We start from the raw sequence: 21875 nt of genomic DNA on the forward strand, positions 1-21875 counted from the left end.
GTTGAGCCCAGATGAAATAAGCTCCGAGTAACATGAGGCAGCATCCAAACAACCGTATGCCTCGGTTTGGCTTGTCTCAGGGGCTCAGCACTTTCTCCAGCCCCTGCCCTCTCTGTTTTACTTCCTGGTACTTCACCACCAACCCCTGGGCAGGGGGTGGGATTGTTCTTATATATCTGCCACTAAGATGGGCTGATTTAAGACTCTTTTCTGTTTTTTTAAAGATTTTATTTATTTATCTTTAGAAGGGAAGGGAAGGAGAAGAGGAGAGAAGCATCAGTGTATGGTTGCCTCTCGTGAGTCCCCTGTCAGGAACTGGCCTGCAACCCAGGCATGTGCCCTGACTGGGAATCGAACCGCGATTGTGTCATTCGCAGGCCCATGCTCAATCCACTGAGCTACGCCAGCCAGGGCAAGACTCTTTTCTTTTGAGTGTCTTTGGTCATATTCAAAAGAAAAGAAAAAAGCCTGAAGAATTAACAGCAGAAAGTTGCCTCTTCCAGAATTTAAAAATGGAATAACTCTCAGTTAATACCTTCACTTTATACTATGAACACTCTCTCTCCATCTGATAGATGAAAAATAGGTCTGATCCTTCCATTTCTCCTGCCCCGAATTTAGGCTGGGCCACCGCCACGTCAGGCCTGGTTTATTTCTGCAGCTAGCTTACCAGTGTTCTCTGTCTCCTGTTCTTCTCCACTCCACTATGTCCAGCCTACTGCTGCCAGAATTATTTTCCCGAACACTATCGTTGTCTGCTCAGAACAGTGTTCCGTGCTCCACCACTCCCAGGATAAAGAATAAACTCATTAGCTGTCTGTAGAAAGCCGTGCACAAGCCATCTTTATTTTCCATCACCATTAACAGGAAACAGAAAGGCTGGCCTCTTTGCAGCCCTCCCACCGTCCATGTTCACCCCCCTGTGTGCTGCATGCTTTCCCACGCAATCACGCACTCACACCAGCTGGTTTCCTGGTCTGAGATGTGATCTGCTCCTCCCACGTCATCTGGCTAACTTTTTATGTGTTGATTGACTCACCTGTGGCATCTTTGGTAGGCCCCTCCCATGGGACACCCCACCTTACATTGACCTTACCCATGGGCGGGGACAGGACCCATGTCACACTCTTCTCAGTTGTCCTGTTCAAGGCATGTACATTTAACTAAACTAAACCAACTCCAGATTTCTGCTCATGTTATTCTTTGGGAATCTTCTTTTCTCTTAAGTCTCTCCTCCAGCTAGGCCTCCCCGAGGACCTGCTGCGTTCTGTGACTAGCGAGCAACATTTTACCTTCCAGGAACCTGCTTATATATCATGGGGTTTTGGTGAAACCTCACCCAGCTTTCTCCTCCTATTTAATTTTACTACAAATAGTTGGAAGCAGCCAGGAAATTCACAATTGTGTCCCTAGACCCTAACCCTGGCTCTCAATACATGTTTATGGAGTCAATATTATTAATTTTGTTCCTAAGACACATTAAATTTTATTAAATTCTTTTGCCGGAACTATCTCTTTTAATAAAATGAGGTGGTTATGTAGTTAAGGCGTGTAATGTTAACTTTTTTTTTTTTTAATGCATAAAGGATTTGGGATTTACAGCAAATGGGACCTGGCTAAGATCAGCATTAGAAAACAGAAGATGGAGGGTTCAAACTATCATTTTGGACTTAAACTGAATTTTTCTCACTGTTTCCATAGTAAGACAACCAGCAGTCTCCCCGCCCCAGACTGCCTGAGGCCTCAGGGTGATGCTTCCACTCCCCACTAATCCTCCACCGACCCCTTGCTGTTCTGCTGGCTGGCAGGCCCCCCGTTTGACATGTGTGATAGGAGAGAGCTGACATTTGAGAAGTTCCTAGATGGTAGAGGTTTCGTATTTATTATGCAATTCTTACAAACACCTTTGGCTCTACCGATTTATTATCTTTTATTAATTCATGTTATATGTTCTGTAAATTCCTCAGTGAGGAGTGCAGGTTTTTAGTCTCCATTTGCATCAACCAGCATATAAGAGAGGCTGTACTTACATTGTTGCCTTCTGATTCCTGGTGTTTTCCTGAGCCCACACTGTCTAACGAAGGAAGGTAGGGAGTTGCAGCTTCTTGAACCCGAGCAGGTCACATTCTGGTAACACACATTTGAAAAATTCCTTGTATTCACCACCTTTTTGAAATTTCCTGTTTTTTCTTGGGAAACTAACAAGGAACCCCCCAAATACAAAAGTGGAAGATCACCTTTGGGCCAATTTGCTCTTCGTAAAACCAGAAAAGCATGATTCTTTATCAGAAAGTGCAGTTGTTTTTATTCTGGTACACAGCTGTTTCCAAAGCCCCTTTCCTTTGGGGGAAGAGTGTTTCTGGTGTAAACACTGTGTTCTCAGCTAAAAGGCAGCTCCACTGGGGTGAAAGGACGAGGGAGGAGAGGCACGCTCCTGGAAATACCACCTCGGATGTGTTGTTCTGGGACGTGCTTTCTGCCGTGGGCTGTGGTTTGTTCGGTGAGGTTGAGGTTTTGGGGGAAAGCGGATTTCCTCTACCAATGAAAAAGACAGCATGAGATTTGAAAAAAAGGAAAAAGGCAAAGGGCATTTCACAGTTGTTCCGTGTCAGGGAGCTGATGGAAGTCAGGGGTAGGGTGTGTTAGAAGTGTGTGTGCTGTGGCCAGAATCACCCTGCGTGTGGATCTTTCCTGGACTTGGAAGGTCAGTCCACGTGAGTACAAAGGGCTTAAGTCGATCTTAAGTCTAATCGAGTCCCTTGCTTGGACAAGCTTGAGGAACGAGAGAACTCTTGGTGTGATAGCATAATTGAATTAAAAGGCTATAAGAAATTTTAGCAGGCAGCCTTCAGAATTAGGTTTCTCCAACTACTGGTGATAACCCTCTAGTTAGATATGAAATAATTTAAGGATAGCATTTTTAAAAAATTGATAGAACAGAACCAATAACAAAGTGCACCTAGTAGGATTAGGTATTGTTTTAGGAAAATTTTGTTTTAGACTCATACACACATGCAATGTTTGATTTAAAATATATTCATATGTTTCTAATAGTGGATCATGTCAAAATATTTAAAAACTCCTACCCGAGGCTTAAGTTCCATGAGAAGAGGGAAGTTATTTGTTTCATAGGACAATCTGGTGAATGTCCAGTGTCTAGCACAGTACTGCCTCTGTCAAGGTATTTCATCAGTACAGGTTGGCTGATCTAGTCCACCCCTTATATCTTATCATCATGACATTGAGGCCCAGAAAGGTCTAAAGTCACAAAACTGGCTAGTGACAGAAAGTTTTCGGTCCTGGGTCACATTCTGTAATACAGTACCTTCTACTCCACCCTTCAGCAACAGATTCTTGTAGAATTGTCATTGCTTGGCAATTTAAATATTTCCCCTCATAACATGAACCCCCTTGGCAGGGAGTAAGCCCTCTCCTGATCTCCCCAGCCCTTCCTGGGTCTGCCTACTGTCTCTGTCCCCCTTGCCCTTGAATAACTGGCCATGGACTTGGCATCTGTCCTCAGAAGATTGGTCCTCACCTCATCCCTTAGCCTGCCTAGGCTTTTGGTCACAGTCTCCTTTATTTTGGCTCCTGCCATATTGTCTTGGATCCTAAGTCCCAAGACGATATGGGGCCAAAGCATAAGATAATGGTGACCAAACTATTTCAATACCTAAGTCTGGACCTAGTCCAAATAAATCAAAATCCCTCCAGGTGAAACCCACACATTAGTTTTTTTTGTTGCTTTGTATTAGCTCTCCTGATGATTCTAATGTTTACCCAGGGTTCATTAAGCATCATTAACTCATGCACTTTTCTATTAATTTTACTCAGTTGCAATGACACTACATTTTACATTCTACTTTCTTCTAATGGTCTAAATGATAAAGTGCTTAATGATGATGAAATGCCTGTAAACAGAGGACTCAGAAATAGGGTGGCTTGTCAGAAGACACGGACTTGAGGGATCTACATGTTCATTGGATTTCGAGTTTTAGGAAGCCCTAAAACTCGAGTCTGTAACAACCAGAGGCCCTGGTGTGTAAGAGCACCTGGCAGCGAACACCAGCGATCTGTTTTCTGGATCAGTGTTGCTCTCCACCATGGCATGGCTCGGTCTGGAATCCCTGGGTCGCTCAGTCTCCAGTGCTAAGCAGCTGGCCGCCGTGAAGCCAAGGACTGGGTCAGACGATGCAGCCGTGACTTGTGCTTATGGAGTAATGCACTGTTTGTACGTGGGTCTCGTTTCCAGGGAGTGGGGACTCCTTCCTATTCTGATAAATAAATAACTCCAAGGCTAGGAGAGACAGTACCATAGGCGTCTGAAAAAACAATGGGTTTTTATTCATAAATGAACCCAATGTTTGGTGCCCAGGTAAGATGACATATTATTCTTTAAGAAGGTGGGGTGGTGGCATCAGATTAGAAGTAAGAAGACTTGCATTTAACTCTTCGCTCTATCTCCTAGGACTTGTGGATTTGGAACCAGTCACTTCTTATGTCCGAACCAGTTTTCACATCTGCAAAATGAGGATTTGATAAGATGACTGTTTTTGAGCCCTGGGTAAACATTAGAATCACCGGGGGAGTTAATACAAAGCAACAGAAAACTGGTGTGTGGGTTTCACCTGGAGGGATTTTGATTTATTTGGACTAGGTCCAGACTTAGGTATCAAAATAGTTTGTCAGATTACTGTTACATGTAGTAAGGGCTAGATGACCTCCGAGGGCCTTTCAATCTCTGATACGTTATAATGACAGTGAGGACATGCAGGTGTTAAGAGCATTACTTTAGCTGTAGCAGAAATTCAACTAAAACCAGAACAAGGGAAAATAAAAGGAAGGCATTTAATGGCTCCAGGCTTCGGGCTCCCCAGTTTGAACTTTGTTTTCTGTGTGTGGTTTGATTTTCTCCTTGGAGCAGTTTGGCTTCCTGTATGTGCCAGAGAAATTCGTCAGGTCTCAACTCACTTACTTCAGATTCCCCAGTGGAAAAAGTAGCTGCTTCCTTCTCGTGTCTGTGTATCAGCTATTCAGAGGGGCTCCGATTCGTCTTGCTTGGGTCGTCTGTCCCCCTCCTGGTATGTTGGGTTGGGGGATTGACAGCCTCAGCCCATGGGAGCCCGGTGAGATCCTACTCAGATACCTCTTCTCTGGAACTTGTTGTGAGGAGCACAGCTGATTGTCTGCCTCCCACTGCCGTGACTTTGGATCACACCAGACTGCGTTTTGGCTCCCAGCCAGCGACCATACCATGGGGGTCCTCAAACCAAGCCAGTCCTGCCTGATGAAGGATTCCTCTGATGGGCTCTAACAAGTTCAAGGACCACCCCCACCCCACCCCCATTGGCCTGGCTGAGGCTCTCTAAAAAGTGCTTTGTAATGTGAGGTATTTCTTTGAAAAGTTTTCCTTCTCTTTCTCCTTTCGTAGATATCAAACCTGCAGCATGGTCTAAATGAAGATTCTCCCCTTCTATTTCTGCTCTCTCCTTCTTCATCCTTGATGAATGTTTTCCCCAATAATCTCTCACTTTCTGATCTCACCTTGGCGTCTACTTCTTGGAGGACCTGAACTGATTCAGACCAGAACCTCGTGGAAGAGGAACGAGATAGTTCACCTAAGGAAGGGAAGTCAGGTGTTTAAAAGAAAGCCGCTCGCCCACCGCAGGTTGCCTGTCTGGGTCTCCGCCCAGTGTGAGTCACTCTGAAGACAGGACACAGAGCAGGTGCTGAAGTGCAGAGCTTCAAGGCTTCCTGCAGCCCTGGGGTAACTTCCAGGGGAAGACTGCTATGCCAAGGAGCAGTGAAACCCTGAGGGGTCATGACGGACACATCAGGTCTCGGTCTGTCGGAGAGTTCATTAAAAGGAATCAACCTTATCAATTGATAAAAGCTAATGTTTTGTTATATATGCTTCCTATTTGTTTTTTGGTTCTACTTTGAAGGACAACTTTATCAGGACCGCAAAGTGCAAGGCTTTGGTGGGAGAGTAGGGAGCATTCCGCCACCATTCCTCAGACGTTAGTCTCAAGATATCAACCCTGTCATCCCATGGCCTTTCCTGGAGATAATCTTGGAAAAGGATTGCCAAACCAATCCTTTTTGCAAAATGATTGCAAAAATGCCAAACCATAAATTTGGCATTTATGATTTTTTTTGGGAAGGGGAATTTATCTTAGGGAAATTTATCTATTATTAACCTTCTAATATTCCTGAGAGAAGTTACTTTTAAATTTGCTCCACATAAGGTCTTCAGAGTAAGCTGCCTATTGGCTCAGATTTCCAGCTGGCAAGTGGCTGAGCACAGGACGAGAAAGGGGCCATATAGTCGCTGTGGGTTTGGGAGCAGAGATATCGAAGCCTGCATGGCCTGGCTTCGACTAGTCATGGATGTGAGCTTTCAAGGGTCCCAGGAAGGTCACTCTGTGGTGAGGAAATGGGGAGATTGGAGAATAAGTGGAGACGATGGAGGCAGAGGTTTTTTGCTTTGTGATTTTGCCAGAAACCTGCCTTGGACTCTGCCTTTGCAGCAAATTGTGCAAGAGGTACAGTGACATCCTGAGCAGAACAGGTGGTCACAGCCTTCTCTGCTTCTCTCCAGCCAGGAGAAGGCTAACGTCCAGCCCTGGTGAGGCCCCCTCAATTCACCAGGCAGAGCACAGTGACCTGAGGATCTGAGCCAACTCTCCTGCCTGGCCAAGCTGTGAGACCAACTGTCCCTTATTTTCTAAGCACTGAGCTGCTTATGGACTTCGCTTTTTTGTTTAGGAATGGTGTCCAAATCCCTCTTCACTGGCTTTGCTTTATCTTCATGCCAGAAGTCAAGCCAGCGTTGGCTGTTATCTATGCTCCCAACCATGCATTTAACAACCATAATAACCATACAACACATTTGTAGCTTCACTTATTGTTTTCAAAGGGCTTCTTCATATTCTACCTGATACGGTACCAGAAACAAAGCTCTACATTGAATTGGACTGGTGTTAGCACCTGTCTGGCATGTGTAAGCCCGAGGTTCGGAGAAGTTAGTGTGAAGCCAGTGTCAGAGCCAGGACCTCAGCTTCAGCCTCTTCATCTGTGGTCCAGCATTACCAGTGTGTGACCTCTTGGGGAGAAAATGCACGTTCCCCCCTCCTATTGGACAATCTAAGCTCCTGTAGGACCTTTATCTTCAGTTCTTTGTTCTCAGTAGCCAAATGAAGGAAAAGGGCCATTAACATGGTAGGGCCCAAGGCCATGCTCGACAGGGCAAAACTAGGAACTTGTAGGAGCAAATGGGCAAAGTCAGTGATTTAATAGAATAAGAAAGTTTTAATTCCAACTTTTCATTGAATTAGCTCTATGATACTCATTAAATTCCATCTCTCTGAACTTTGTTCTCTTCTTAAGCATGAATAATACTAACCTGCCATGTATTCTGCAGAGAACTGTTAAGACAATCAGGTGATGTAAAATAAAATAGTGTTTGCAATCATAAAGCTCTATGGATAGAGTAAGTAAATATCTGTTGAAATAGTGAATAAAGAAATGAATGAATGACTTGGCTCTTTCAAAAATTCCACATCGTCATGACCTCTGCCATCTATTAACTTCTTCAATCCCTCCACCCAGTAGTACCTCAATGATTAGGGTTAGGTTGTCTTCTCCCATTTTCCTTTAACCAGATGCCAGTCTTTCAGGCACAACTTTGATCCCCAAAGTATGTGTATTGTCACCAAGCACTATTTATGAACCCTACTATTTATGACGTGGCAGCCCCTTCTGCGTGCCCTAAAACACAGAGAGAAGGCTCTTGGAAACAGATGGCCTCACCTTCCTTTCCTGTTATTGCCTCTACCCGGCAGTTTCTAAGCAGTTTGGCTAGTCACAAAACTGTTAGACTCTACAGGGGAACAGATTTGATTCAAAGAGCCTCCAAGCTACAAGGGTCCCGAGAGAACACCTTAACCACTTTGTTTAATTTACAAATGCAGCTTCTGAGGTTCACAAGGATAAAAAGGCTTCATTGGGCTTATTGAGCTATTTAATGCAAGAACCTCCAAATCTAATACTCTGGACTTACCAGTTCAGTGGTCTTTGCAATTTATAATCCTGGGAGGAGGGTGCAGAATGAGAAAGGCGAGGGAAGCCCAGCACCGTCTTTATTGGGGCTTTTCTTAGATGGAAGAGTGAATTTCAAAGAGTCTGAAAGCTCTGTCTCTGCTGCCTTTGCCTCCCAATTTTGAAGACGTCTCTATAAAACCTCTTTAGCCTTTGCGGTGCCCCCCCCCCCCAGTGCTTTATCCCGCAGAAGCCAACTATTCTAGGCAGCATTATCTTTCTAATTTACACTTCTAGAGTACTCAAGCTTTAGTGCCCACCTTTATCTGTTTGCGCACTTTATCATTTATTTCATTAAAGGGCAATTTCAGTTGATGACTCAACTGGACAGTGTGTTGAGAAAAATTCTAGTGTTGATCCCAATATGGTTGAGTACTTTGCAGACTAAGGGAGTCTTATCAGGTATAAGCAGCCCGGAGCAGGCTGGGAAAAATCTCAGTAGTCACATTTCTGGTTTGAAATATACCCAAGGAACATCGTTAATTGTTATGTTGGGGGTGTGGACCTCTAATATCAATTATACATGGAAAAAAGTTCCAAAAGTATAGGGGCCAAGGAAGTTATCCATCCACAAGTAACCAGGTCTGATCCAGGGTTCACAACGTCCATTGCTCATAGAATATTGTTTATTTTATCTTTCGCAATACCATTCCTAGCTTGTTGTAATATGTAAAGTCCAAGAAGAATCTTAAGAGAGAAAAAAGTGGTCACTTTGAGAAAGGCGGTGATTTGGGGAGCCCTAAGGAAGACTCCAAGTCATAACCAGATACTACTTTAGGCATGAAAGTATAATTTTACTGAAATTCTTTGTGTTTATAGAGTATAATAGAAATAACAATATGCTTTCATATTATCTCTTTAAGCATTCTTTTTTATTTATTCAACAAAATTCCTTGAATTCCTATTATATCCCAGGCATTGTTAAAGATTGTTATATATGTTTTACAGATCAGTTTTGGATTAGTGACTTAGCTCACAGGTGCCAAAGCTTGAATTCAGGGCCTTTAGATTTTAGGTTCACTGATCTTTCTAATACATCACGTGCTGGGTCTCCTGAGCTCTGTTTTAGGTTCACTTCCTCCAGAATTAGACCAAGTTGTCATAGGATCAAATCTTGGATTTGACTGTTAAGGAGTAAGCATGTAGCTAGTTGCTGAATTTTTCACTTTTTAACTTTTTATCCATTTTGATTATTCCATGTCCATGCCATGCTGGTTGGTAAGTATTTGACCATCACTTGGTATGACCCCGTCACATTTGAGACTACATTGTCTTTGTTATTGTTGTTTTCTTTAATTAAAAAAAAACATAATTGTGGTAAAAGACACATAAAATTTACCATCTTAACTGTCTTTTAAGTGTGCAGCACAGTAGCGTTCCGTACATGTGCACGGCAAATCTCCAGAGCCCCTCTCAAGTTGGAACACTGGAACTCGCTGCGCGTTAGACAACAGCCCCTAGTGCTCCTCCCGCCACCCTCGGCAACTTCCCTTCTGCTTCCTGTCTCTGTGAACCGGCTTGCTCTACGTGTGTCATACAAATGCAGTCATATAGTGTCTGTCATTTTGTGTTTGTCTTATTTCAAGGTTCATCCATGTTGTAGCATGTGTCAGAAATTCCTGTTTAGTCTGAATAATGTTCCATGGGGTGTGTATGTCACATGCTGCTTATCCATGTATCTATTGGCGGGCGCTTGGGTCGCTACCACCATTTAGCTGTTGCGAATAATGCTGCTGTCACCATGGGTATGCAAATGCCTCTGGACAATCCCCTTTCAGTTTTGGGGGGTGTACCCCCATAAGTAGAATCATTGGCTGATATAGTGATTTCGTTTGTTGTTTTTCTGAGGAAGGGTCACACTTTTTTATGTCTAATTATCTGAATAGATGTTACATTAACTGTCGAGTAAGCTGAAACGGCATTCACTTTCTAAATTGAAAACTTGGCGCCGCAAACCTGCGTGTGTCAGTGACAACATTTAAGTCACATGAGTTCTAATGGGCACTATCTCACATTCCCACCCCCCGTTGCACGAGGGTTCCTTTTTCTCCACATCCTCAAACACTTTTTATTTTCTGTTTTTTTTTTTATAGTAGCCTAACATAACCTACTAGGTGCAAGGTGGTATCTCCTCATTTTGTGGTTAATTAGTCTTTTAAAAGTCAAAGTCAAACCTGTATGAGATTGAACAGTCAAGTGGTACAGTTAGAAAGGCTCACGATGTCGTCAGTCCCATCCATTCATTGTTGCCCCGACTCCTGCTCCCCGGAGGCAGCGTTTTCAACGTTTTTCGTAACTCTGGTCCTTGAATCCACAATCCTAAATAATAGACTAATACTCTCGTTTCACGATTTAGCTATTTCAGTCATTATTATTTTGTAATTATGGCAGAGATAATTATGGCAGAGAGTGACTGCTGTCTTCTCCAACGGCTGCCTTCCGCTCCTCTGATTCTCCCACTATAGTGACATAAATGCGTGTAGTTAATTCAGTATGATTAAGGATCCTTTACTTCTGTGTCATGCACCGTACACACATTGTTTCCTTTTTTATACATATAGTGTCTACTCCAGATTTAAAAGTTACTTCGCTGTTTAGTTTGGTCAGTTTTCTATATATCTATTCTTTCCATGTGCTGCAGTTGTTGCATATAAGCTTTTATAGAATTAGGTGTCAAATGTATGAGACAGTTCACGATTTCCATGTTTTCCTGGAGATGCCTTTTTTTCCCCATACCCCTCCTATTTAGATACATTATTTCCTAGAGGCTACATTGACTGTGAACTTAGCTAGCTGCTCAGTGTTGGCTGTTGGCTCAGATATGGTTTATTTATTTATTGAACCCTTTTCCAAAGTAGGTATACTCTGGGGCCCAATCCCACGCCAGGCCCTGAAGATGGGATAAAGGGATGGCACAGAGAGAACACTACATAGACCTCAGTTTCCTTATCTCTAAAACTGGAATAATAAAGTTTATCTCACACAGTCCTTTGACACAGAATCAATTGATGTATTGTCTGAGGGAAAACCCAACAAATAGTAATACACTAGAAAAATAAAATATGATGTTCGTTTTTATGCAAGAAAGAGTAAAACACAGTTTGGCATCTGGCATCTTACTCTGTGTGCAGGCAGATACTCTGACCTCTGAGCTTCTCTCATGGAAGATCTGGGTGCTATTCACTGATGTATTCCCAGCCCCTGTACACATGGTATATGTTGGAAGAAAAAATAAATTAGGTAAGTAAGAAAATGAGGAAGTCAGTGCCAAGGCAAAAGTACAAAAAGTAAATCCTATGGAAGTTCACAGAAGTGAGCAAATTTGTTTGTGTAGAGAGATGTGACAGCAACTTTTGTGTAGGCTTGATTCAGGGAAGAGTACTAACCATGGAGTGCACTGTCACAAGATTGTCACGAATAAGGTAAATTTCTTCCCCTGAGAATATTCCAGAGAAGACTGGAGAAACCACCCATTAGAGATGTTCTGTTTTTCATGTAATAAAAATATAATAATCTAATACTTGTGTATAATGCACATACATATTTAAAGTAGTTTTACATTAATCCTTTCATTTGATTGCTACTGTGATTATAGTACTGTGAAACTAATAATAATACATGCTGGGCACTGTTCTGTATATATTGTTAATATACTATTATATTCATTATGTATTCATATGATATATTCAACATAGGAATTCATTCAGTCTTCACAAAACCTTGTGAGGCAAGTCATTGTTATTATCCCTGTTAGACACGTAATGAAACTAAGGCAGCGAGAAGTGGATAACGTACCTAAGGTCACATCACTTATAAATGCCAGAGCTGGGATTTGAACAGATGCCATCAAAGCCAGCCTCTCTGTGCTCTTAACCCATTACACTGTGTGGTGGACAAACAAACCCTAATGCCTATCTGGTCGTGGCCTGAGGCCTACATGAGGGATGTGGGCAGACCAGAGAGTGACTGCCCCATCTAAAGAAGGCAAGCAACCCTCAATTCCAGGCAATTTTTGCCGTGTTGGAATGCATGTCCAATGTTGCCAGATCTTCGGAATTTTATATGTCATCACCCAGTTTTTAAATGTGTCAGTTAAGTAAATATATGCTTAAATGTGCATTTGTGTGTGTGTGTGTGTCTGATGGTTCAATGACACGCTCATTGGTGATAATGGTTGACTTCGGGTGTAGGGAAGGCCTGGCCTTTATTTCAGTATCATGTCTCTACACCTGGCTCTACACCAGGTTTATGTAAAGACCAGGTGAAGAAGCAGCATTCACCTCCCTTCAAGTAGAATTCATCTCAACATTTCCATGGTATGTTACACAGGCCACAGATTCTTTGTTATTCATGTCATTGAGAGGTAGAGGCTAATTCTGTCACCCCAGAGATTTGGTTGACCTAAAGAACGTGGCAGAAATGATGATCTGGGATCATCCAGAGATTAGTCAGGAGCAGCCACATGTCTGAGATTAGTCAGGAGCAGCCACACAGCATCTGTCTGGGCCTTTTGCTGTAGTCACTGGTGAGATGCTTTCTCTGGAACCTGGCCACCAGCTATGAGAAGCCCAAGCCACATGGCAATGCCAAGTGTCAGCTCTGGCCAGCAGCCACAGCTGGGTTCCCAGCCATCAGAATCAGCTGCCAGGCATCCAGCCCAGGCTTCAGAACAGTACACGAAGATGCCACATTGGATGTGAACTCTTCTTCAGGTGCTCCTGCCCCCTCGGCTACCCCAGCTGGTGTTGCGTGGTTCAGAGCTCAAGTCTCCATCCCAGCCATTTCTATATTTCTGACCCACAAATGTTTGCAAGCAAATAAAATGATGTTTGAAGTGACTGTGTTTGTTGCCCAGCAGTCGATGACTGGAATAATACCTTTAGTAGTTTTCAGGCTGCCTCCTCCACCCACGTTACCTTCACGTTCTCCCGTAGAAATCTTATTTCCTGCTGGGAACTCACACAAGTCTAGTTGTGCAGAGAAGGACTTGGGAGGTCCCAATATCCTATTGAATGCATTTGTCACTTGGACGTGGCTGACAGGTAGAAATCCTCAGACAAAAGGGGTGAGTGAAATGTGAGTGTATGTTCCTTGCCACAGGATTTACCACCTCATCTCTGTGGGCCTGTGGAAGATGAGTAGAGTTGGGAGGATGAAAGTGGTCTCTAGTGACCTGGGCGCCCTAGGATTTTCCCTGGATTCAGAGCGCTGATGGGAAGTGACTGCTGTGGGCGGAGAGCGCAGTGTGGTCCCAGGGTTGCTGCGTCTGACAGCCCGGCACTTGCTGGTCCATGTGCCAGACAGCCTGTGTTTGTGTCCGCCTTCATCTTCATCATATCCCAGGTGGCGTGCCAGGGGCTAAGACCCCAAAACGAACAACCATGCCTCTTTCCTCAAAAAAACCCCTGCAAACTGAAAGGATATATGTATGTGTACATATATGCATACATTTCACTTATGTACACATGTATATACATACACACATATATGTTAAAAGAAAACATTACTTGGGCTGAACTTTGTAAAGTATAAACAGGAAGTAGCCTTATTATTTTCTTATCATTTCCTTCAGCCATTTACCGTATTTTTTGGACCCTAAGATGCACCTAGGTTTTAGAGGAGGAAAATAGGGAAAAAAATGTTTGAGGCAAAAAAATGTGGTAAAATATTTAATAACATAATACTTCACCAATGTAAGTGTAAATGGAACTCAACAACAGCATTAACAACCATTATTCCTCCCAAATTTGGGGTGGGGTGCATCTTATAGTCCAAAAAGTATGCTCCCTAATTGCCCTTCTTTGCCCCTTTATGACATCTTGGGTGGATCCCATAGTTGTCCAATGCCTTTTATCTCTTTTTTGACAATGTGGAGTCCCTTTCAGGTATTCAAAAGCTTAATTCTGTCCTTCTTAAAACCGTCAGATAAGATCTAGTTTACAGCTTCTCTCCTCCCTTCAGAGCAGGTTTAACTTGTGGCTTGGTGGCCCGAGGGACCTTGGTGATCTCCTTCTTTCACCTTTACCCCATCCTGTTTCATATTCCTCTAGGGTTGGGGGGGGTGAGGAGGAGAGGTGAAATAACACGGAAAGATAAGGGAGGCAAGAACTTCATGGCTGATAGTTTGTGAGGCGGGCAACCACCCTCTGGGCTGCGGCAGGGGTCCAAATGCCATGGTGGACCTGTTAGTAGGTTGTTCACAGTCCCCGCTGCCCAGTGCCCCCGCCACACCCCTGACATAGGGATTTTTGCAGTGGGGTTTCCTGATGCAGAGGCCCCAGTCTCAGGATGAACCTGGCAAACCCTTTCTAACCCTTGTTCCTCGGAGGTCAGTCAACAAGCATCTAGGCCTCTTGGGCTGGATCTCTTGAGCAGGAGCTCGGCCATCTAGTCTCTGAGCCACGCACTTGGTCCACAGAAAACTCACATGCACTTGTTAAGACCCACACGGCTGTCCTGCTGCCTGCTGCCCTCCCCCTGCCATTTGGGTTATCCTTGCCAGGCCTGTGTCTCTGGCGTCCTCTGGGTGAGAAGGAGGCACCGGGCTTTGTCCACCTATCCTCTAACTCACGCTCCCTCAAGAAGGCTCCCTCTGCGCTCCACTGGGATCCCTGGCTGCTTTGAAGCCTGTGACTGGGAGACACATTAAACATGCCCCTGGGGAGGGAGGCTCCAGACTCCGCTTTTTGCAGCCACTCCCAGGATGTGTAAATGCTGTTCTTCAACCCTTCCTCCAGCCTCTTGGTTGAGGAAAAGCCAAGAACTTTCTGTCCGTTCACTGAACCATCTCCCACATTCCTGGTGTTCTTTCACACTGACTGGGTGTCTGGTGGTTTTGTCTTCACTTTAAAATGTGTGTATTAGCCTCAGTTTCATCCCAGACTCTAGGACAATAGGAGACTGTCCTTAAATGCAGACTGTTCTGAACCTGTTGACAGCTGTTCGGTGGAGCTGGACGCTAAACAAGTTTGAGGGGAGGAAGAAACTTAAGTGCCTCGGGTGGCCAGGTGTCAAGGAGCAGTGGGCTCTGGAGGGATCAGCAGGGTGTTATCAAGGACAGCGAGGAGGAAACTGTAAGCTTTGAGGACAGAGCCTGGTGAACTCAAAGCACACGAAGGGTACAAGTCAGGTCTGGGGCCAGGGGTGGTCGAGACTGCAGGGACCACCTAGAGTGGGCTGTGCGGTGAGGGACACCAAAGAGTTCTAGGTAGGGAGATGGAGGGGGATGTGATATCATCTGCTAGTCAGAAGGGGCCAGGGACGGGAAACAGGGAGAACAGCTGAGAGACGTATGCCAAGCCTAGCTGAGAGGTAGCAAAGCCCAGCTCCAAGGCAGGACAGTCACGAGAGGAGGAGGGCTGCTGGAGAGAGAGCTTCATGCAGAGCCTGGCTGTGTGGAACTCCGGCTATGGTAGGGTGTCAAACCTTGTTCAGGGCCCCCAGGTAATCCCGTTTACCTTTAAAGTTTACCGTCTTATGTTTTCCTTAAATACCAGTTGTCCCATGTGCTCAAATCTCTGTACCCTCTGCGTCCTTCTCTAGGGGCCACAGGCACTGGTAAGTGAATAGAAAAGTATGCATTTGGTGGTGGTGGAGCAGGTGCCGACGTCCAAGTCCATTTTCGGCCACCTCTGTGAGACCGAGTGAAGCAGGCGTGTGACCATGCCTATAAAACTCTTACCTGAGAAAATGTAGGGGGCTCTTATTTTTAAGCAGATATGGTTTGGACAGTTCTTCTGGCAGTTAATCACAAACTAGCTGTGACCTTTCTTCTCTTGTTATCTGAGTTGTTGTTTAAGATTGTAAATCTGCTTGCCCCATCCCTCAGGGTTCTGCTTCTCAGTTTCCAAGGTGATGGCTAGCTAGCAAGTAGATTAACCCGTGCTAAGCAGTTAGTTGCTGCTGTAGGAGGGCCACTCTGAGTAATGCCATTTATTTATTTATTTATTTATTTATTTATGAGGAAGATGGGAGAGAGACAGAGAAAGAACCAGACAGCAATTTGTTAGATTTGTTGTTCCACTTATTTATGCATTCAGCGGTTGCTTCTTATATGTGCCTTGACTGGGGATCGAACCCAGAACCTAGGCATATTGAGATGATGCTCCAGTCAGCTGAGCTCCCTGGCCAGGGCCAATGTCACGCATTTCAAATAATGTTCAGGCATTTTTTAGAAGAAAAAAAATTATTTCAGACCTCAAGTAATGACCTAGTAATAATTTAAAATATAACACAATGTAAAATTATAACACTAATTAAATATATAGACCATTTGGGTATATCAGGTATGTTATATTACTTTGTGTCCTTTTGTTCAGACTGTGTAAAAAGACTCTGAGTCCTTATCCTTCTGGGCCAGCAGGAGATTCGATCTGAGTCTTATTAGGCCTCCCTACATCTCAGCTAACTCATCTACAAACGGGTATATAAAGGTTTTGGAAGGGTCTTGGGCAGTGACAAAATGTATAAGCTCTTAGCCCTACTGGTAATCAGTGAGCTGATCTCATTTAAGTTCTCGAAGCCACTGAAAGACGACTGCTCTGCTCCCTGGTCTAGAGCGTGTCTGCGTCCCTAGACCAGGCCCTCGATCCCCAGGGTTCTGTCCTTCTGGGGAACTAGGCAGCCCTTTACCCCCATCTCCCACGCGTGTCCTCAGAGGGAGCAGAACATGGATTTCACTACTTGAGGACATTTGGAGCTTTTGTTTCCTTTCCTTTAAAAAAAAAATCCTCACCGGAGGATATGTTCATGGACTTTTAAAGAGAGGAAGGGAGAGAGAGGGAAAGACAGAAGGAGCAGTGGTCAGAGAGAAACATCAGTCGGCTAGGTATGTGCTCTGACTGGGAATTGAGCCCCAAAACTTTTTGGTGCCCTGGACAAAGCTTCAACCAACTGCACCTCTCAAGGACACGTAGAGCTCTATCTCCTCCCAAATGTGGGTAAACCTGCCATTGTTTAGACTTTCCTTTTTCCCTAGTATGAACCTTTGCCTCCTTCCCTTCCCTCTCTGGTGTCCGGTGTGGGCCTCAAGCAGGGTCAGTGGTGGCCCCACAAGGACTCCAACTGCAAGAGAACAAAGGACAAGATTAACCTCTGGAGTGGAACTCGTGAGCATTGCAGACCACAACACACAACTCAATCTCTCAATAAATTCTTCTACCTCTTGTCCAGTCATAAAAGGAGATAAACGTTTTTTAATGCCTCCGGCTGTTAACACAGTAATAAACATAATGTTATTAATTTTTAAAAAGCAAATATGTAACCCAATAAAGTCTTAGTGATATTATTCTTATGTGATGATGGTGTTTGAAGAAAACGCACCATTTTGGGGCATCATCGTGGCTCTGACTGCTACAGCATGGCCCTTTTGAGGTCAGCACGAGTGTTCTCTTATGTGCTGGGCACTGGTGTGTTTCTGCAATTTCCCCACAGTCTCTGTTTTAGCTACTGTGACCCCTTTTCATAAAATCATCTATGATGCTATTAGGACTTCACATAGTGGCAAATCACTATTTACAAAATACTAATGCCCTACTCTTTTTAATTATTCTGCAACAGTTAAAGTTATACCAGTTGGTACCAGGTTGATCCCCAACACAAATGCATGCTTGGACACATATAATGGGGGAGTGTTTATCAGATGGCCAATAATATAACACCATATGTGAATATGAGGTCTGTGAATACGATGGCAGAAAACATCCTGCCATTGTTAATATAACGAGAACAGTTTCCATGACATTGATGTAACTCGGTGGCCAAGGAGAGCACATGTGTGACTGGAATGCACATGCATGAACAACGACAACTTCACTGTACTAGTCAGTGGGGACAGTGGGCCCTGTTAATTGAGCATGTGTACTGTGTGGCCATCACATTCAAAATGACTGGGCGAGCAGAGCAACAAATCTACATCTAATTTTGTATTAAACTTGAACATTCCTCCACAAATACTCGTCAGATGCTTCAGAAGGCTGTAGCTATGGGCAGCTGGTGACGGGCAGCTTCATCAGGACAATGTACCAGCTTATGCATCACATCTTGTGTAGAATTTTTTGCCGAAACATCAAATCACCCAGGTGACTCAGCCCCACTATAGCCCAGATTTGGTGCCATCCAACTTCTGCCTTTCCCAAAAACTAAAAATCACCTTTGAAAGGGAAGAGATTTCACACTGTCAATGAGATCCAGGAAAATATGACAGAGCAATTGATGGCAATGAGAAAACTGTGCAAGTTGCCAAGGTGTTTACTTTGAAGGGCACCGAGACATCATTGTTCAATGTACAATGTTTCTTGTATCTTATATCTTTTTCAATAAATGCACCTATTTTTCATGTTCCATGGCTGGATTCCTACCTTCTGGACAGACCCTGTATACTCATTTTCAAAACTTTTGAAGTGCAAATAGAAAAGTAAGGATTTTTTGGAATGAATGCTTTGAATTTTGGGCACGTGTCTGTGAGTCTCAGGCCCATTGTAACCTGTTTGGAAGCATTGATGTAGTTGCATTGGTACCAGACACGTGGAATGATACTTGCCTTTACGTTAGTATGTTTGTGCTTGCATAGTTCAGTGCTACATGCTGGTTGATTTAGGACAATGGGAATATATTATCTCATGGTTCGGAGGCCGGAAGTCTAAAATCCAGGGGTTTGTAGGGCTGCACTCCCTTCGAAGGAGAAGGACCTGCTCCATGCCTCTCTCTTAGCTTCTGGTGGCCCCAGGGATTCTTTTATCTTAGGAGTGTCACTCCAGTCCTCTGTCTTCAGGTGGGGCTCTGTAGATGGGGGTCTTCACATCATCTTCCCTCTGTGCCTGTGTTTCTGTGCAAATTTCCCCTTTTTGTAAGGATAAGTTCTGGGATTAGAGCCCCCCACCATGACCTCATTTAAATGTAATTGTCTCTGGAAAGACCCTGTTTCCAAATAAGAGCACATTTCTAAGGAACTGGGGGTAGGACCGCAACACATCTTTTTGGGGTGACACAATTACAACAGTCCTTTGAAGTTCTAAGAATTAAAGACAATGGTGCTAAGCTGCGGGGCTCATTTTATTTTATTAAAAAATTTTTTTTGACATTCAGTATTATTAGCTTTAGGTATACAGCATAGCAGTTAGATGATCATATCATTTACACAGTGACCCCCCCTGATAGTTCCAGGACCCACTGGCACCATCCTTAGTTATTACAGTGTTACTAGCTATATATATTCCCTATGCTGTACTTTACATCTGGTAGCTATTTTGTAACTACCAATTTGTATTTCTTAATCCCCTCAACTTTTCTCCCAGCTCCTCAACCCCTCCTCTTCTGGCAACCAGCAATTTGTTTTCTGTATCTATGAGTCTATTTCTTTTTTCTTAGTTTGTTGCCTTAGATTCTGCATGTAAGTGAAATCATATGGTATTTACATTTCTCTGTGTGACTTATTTTACTTAGTACAATAACCCTCTAGATCCATCTATGTTTTGACAAATGGTAAGATTTTATTCTTTTTTATGGCCGAGTAGTATTCCATTGCATATATGTGCCACAACTTTTTTTTATCAGCTTGACTATTAATGGGCACCGGGGCTGCTTCCAAATCTTGGCTATTGTAAATAATGCTGCAGTGAATATAGGGGTGCAAATGTCTTTTCAAATTAGTGTTTTGGGTTTCTTTAGACATATACCCGAAAGAGGAATTGCTGGGTCGTAGGCGGTTTTATTTTTATGTTTTTGAGGACCCTCTGTACAGTTCTGCTGAGCTCATGTCAGATGCTCCATGAGGAGTAGTCAGTGGGTTCGAACTCGTGGCCTCCCGGAGACACGTTTCCTGGCGATGGTTCCATTCAGCATGTTGACCACAGTTCGGAGTTTCAGACACTGTAATGTGTCGGCGAAACAAAGGCCCCTTTCTACAGATCAAAATCCATTAAAAGGTTTATGTACACTCGAGGCGAAGGCTGCCAGAAATTTTTATCTACTATGTTAGTTTTCAAAAATTGCTTTGGAGTAGATTGAGTCTTTTGTTGGCATTTGTTACCCAATCTATCACTATTTTCCAACAGCTGCTGAACAAATTACCAGCTCCTCAGTCCTTCCAAGTTTCGTCTGTGAGTTCCTTTTGCCTTAAGGATGCAGGCTACTATGCGTATTTTTTTCTTTACTTTTTTTTCAGTTGGATTTTGGGACTGAGTCTGATTCTTCCGCACATGAAGAAAGTTAATGCCAACCTAGGGACAGTGAAATGGGGACCTTACAAGACCGAGGGGGAGGGAATATGTGTGATACGTCATTGTGGGCATAGCCAGTTGTGTTCCAAGAGTTTGAAAACCTCTGCATTTTTGATACTGGGCTGTCATATTCTGTGCAGATTAGATTCCCACAAAGAACTCTGAATGATGGCCTCTGCCTCATGGACATGAAGTTTCTCTCTGTGAAGTCTCATGTACTGAAAGCATGGAGTGGGGCCCAGCTCCTCAGGGTGGCTGAGGGTTTTTATGTGGTAGAGGGGAGTGGGGTGGGGGGTCAGGCTTATAGACTGCCTTGTCAGGTAGATACGCGTTTGACACAAGAATGCTGAGTTATCAAGTTCTCTACAAGGGCAATCATATATCTTGGGAATCCAGAGCCAAATTATATTTGACATTTCATTTAAAGCCTGAGACATCTTGGTGTTAAACCAGCCTGAGAATGCTAAAGCACCAGGCTGCTGAATTGGACAGAGCGGATGTTTCTATTCCTATCTTACCTGCATGGGTAATGGACAGGTCCTGATAGTTCTTCCTTATTTCATCCCGATGAAAATCACTGAGTTAGCTCTCTGCAGAATTGGTACTCACTCAAAGTTATTTTCTCTCTGGCGAGTGAAGAGCGCACATCTGCATTCATATGACGCTGCATCGTGGCTGGTATTATTTATGTAGTGAGTAAGAAAGCTGTATTCACTCGGTTGACATTCCAGATCGAAAAGGTATGGGTGTGTGTGAGCAGAAGATGCATGAGCATGGCCCATCAGGTAACATTTTCTCCAGATGGAGAGGGCGGAGGAGGAGGAGGCTGGGGGAATTGCCTTTAACTCAGGGTGAAGACAGTTCCAACATTCTGGTTTCCTTGTTATGAGAACTTGATCCTTGTGGATTTTGGAAGGAGTGCAGGCAGGAGAAAAAGGGACAAAAGAATGGCTAGTTTGATCCAATATTTTCTAGAGGTTGTGGAAATAAGATAACTTGTCTAAAAATAAGAACCATTTAGACAGGTTAGCATGATGGTATATAATTCGTAGATTAAAAATTACATGCTTTGAGAGATAATGCTCACTTTTTTTTTCAGTTGAGGGGAGTCCATCAAAAACATCTGGAGATAACCAGCCAATGGCCTGTGCTGGCTGATGTGTTTCGTTATATTTCCTCAGGAAGTTACAAAAACACAGTCAGTCCATCTGGCAGTCAGTATTTTATTTTATGAGTACCTAGTAAGTAAATAGTCCTGCCCTTAACTTTGCAACAGAAAGTAGGAAGAATGGGTGATGATCTTCACCCTCTAAGCATTCCGGAATGGGGACGAGGAAGAGGAACAAGCTGAACGCCAAGTGAGATGCTGAGGGCAGCAAACATGCATCCATCTTCCCATGCTCAGCATCTCTGTCAAACCTCCCGAATAGCCAGGAATCAAGAAGAGTTTGCGGAGTCATCACAGAAGTGAGTGACTGACTGAACAAATGAATGAAAAAGTGCTCCATCGTGCTGAAGCTACGGAACAGCTCACCATGGTCAGGGCTGCAATGGTCA

The sequence above is a fragment of the Sturnira hondurensis genome, unplaced genomic scaffold (genome assembly GCF_014824575.4).
Source record: "Sturnira hondurensis isolate 20B ecotype Veracruz unplaced genomic scaffold, ASM1482457v3 Scaffold0001872, whole genome shotgun sequence".
NCBI lineage: Eukaryota > Metazoa > Chordata > Mammalia > Chiroptera > Phyllostomidae > Sturnira > Sturnira hondurensis.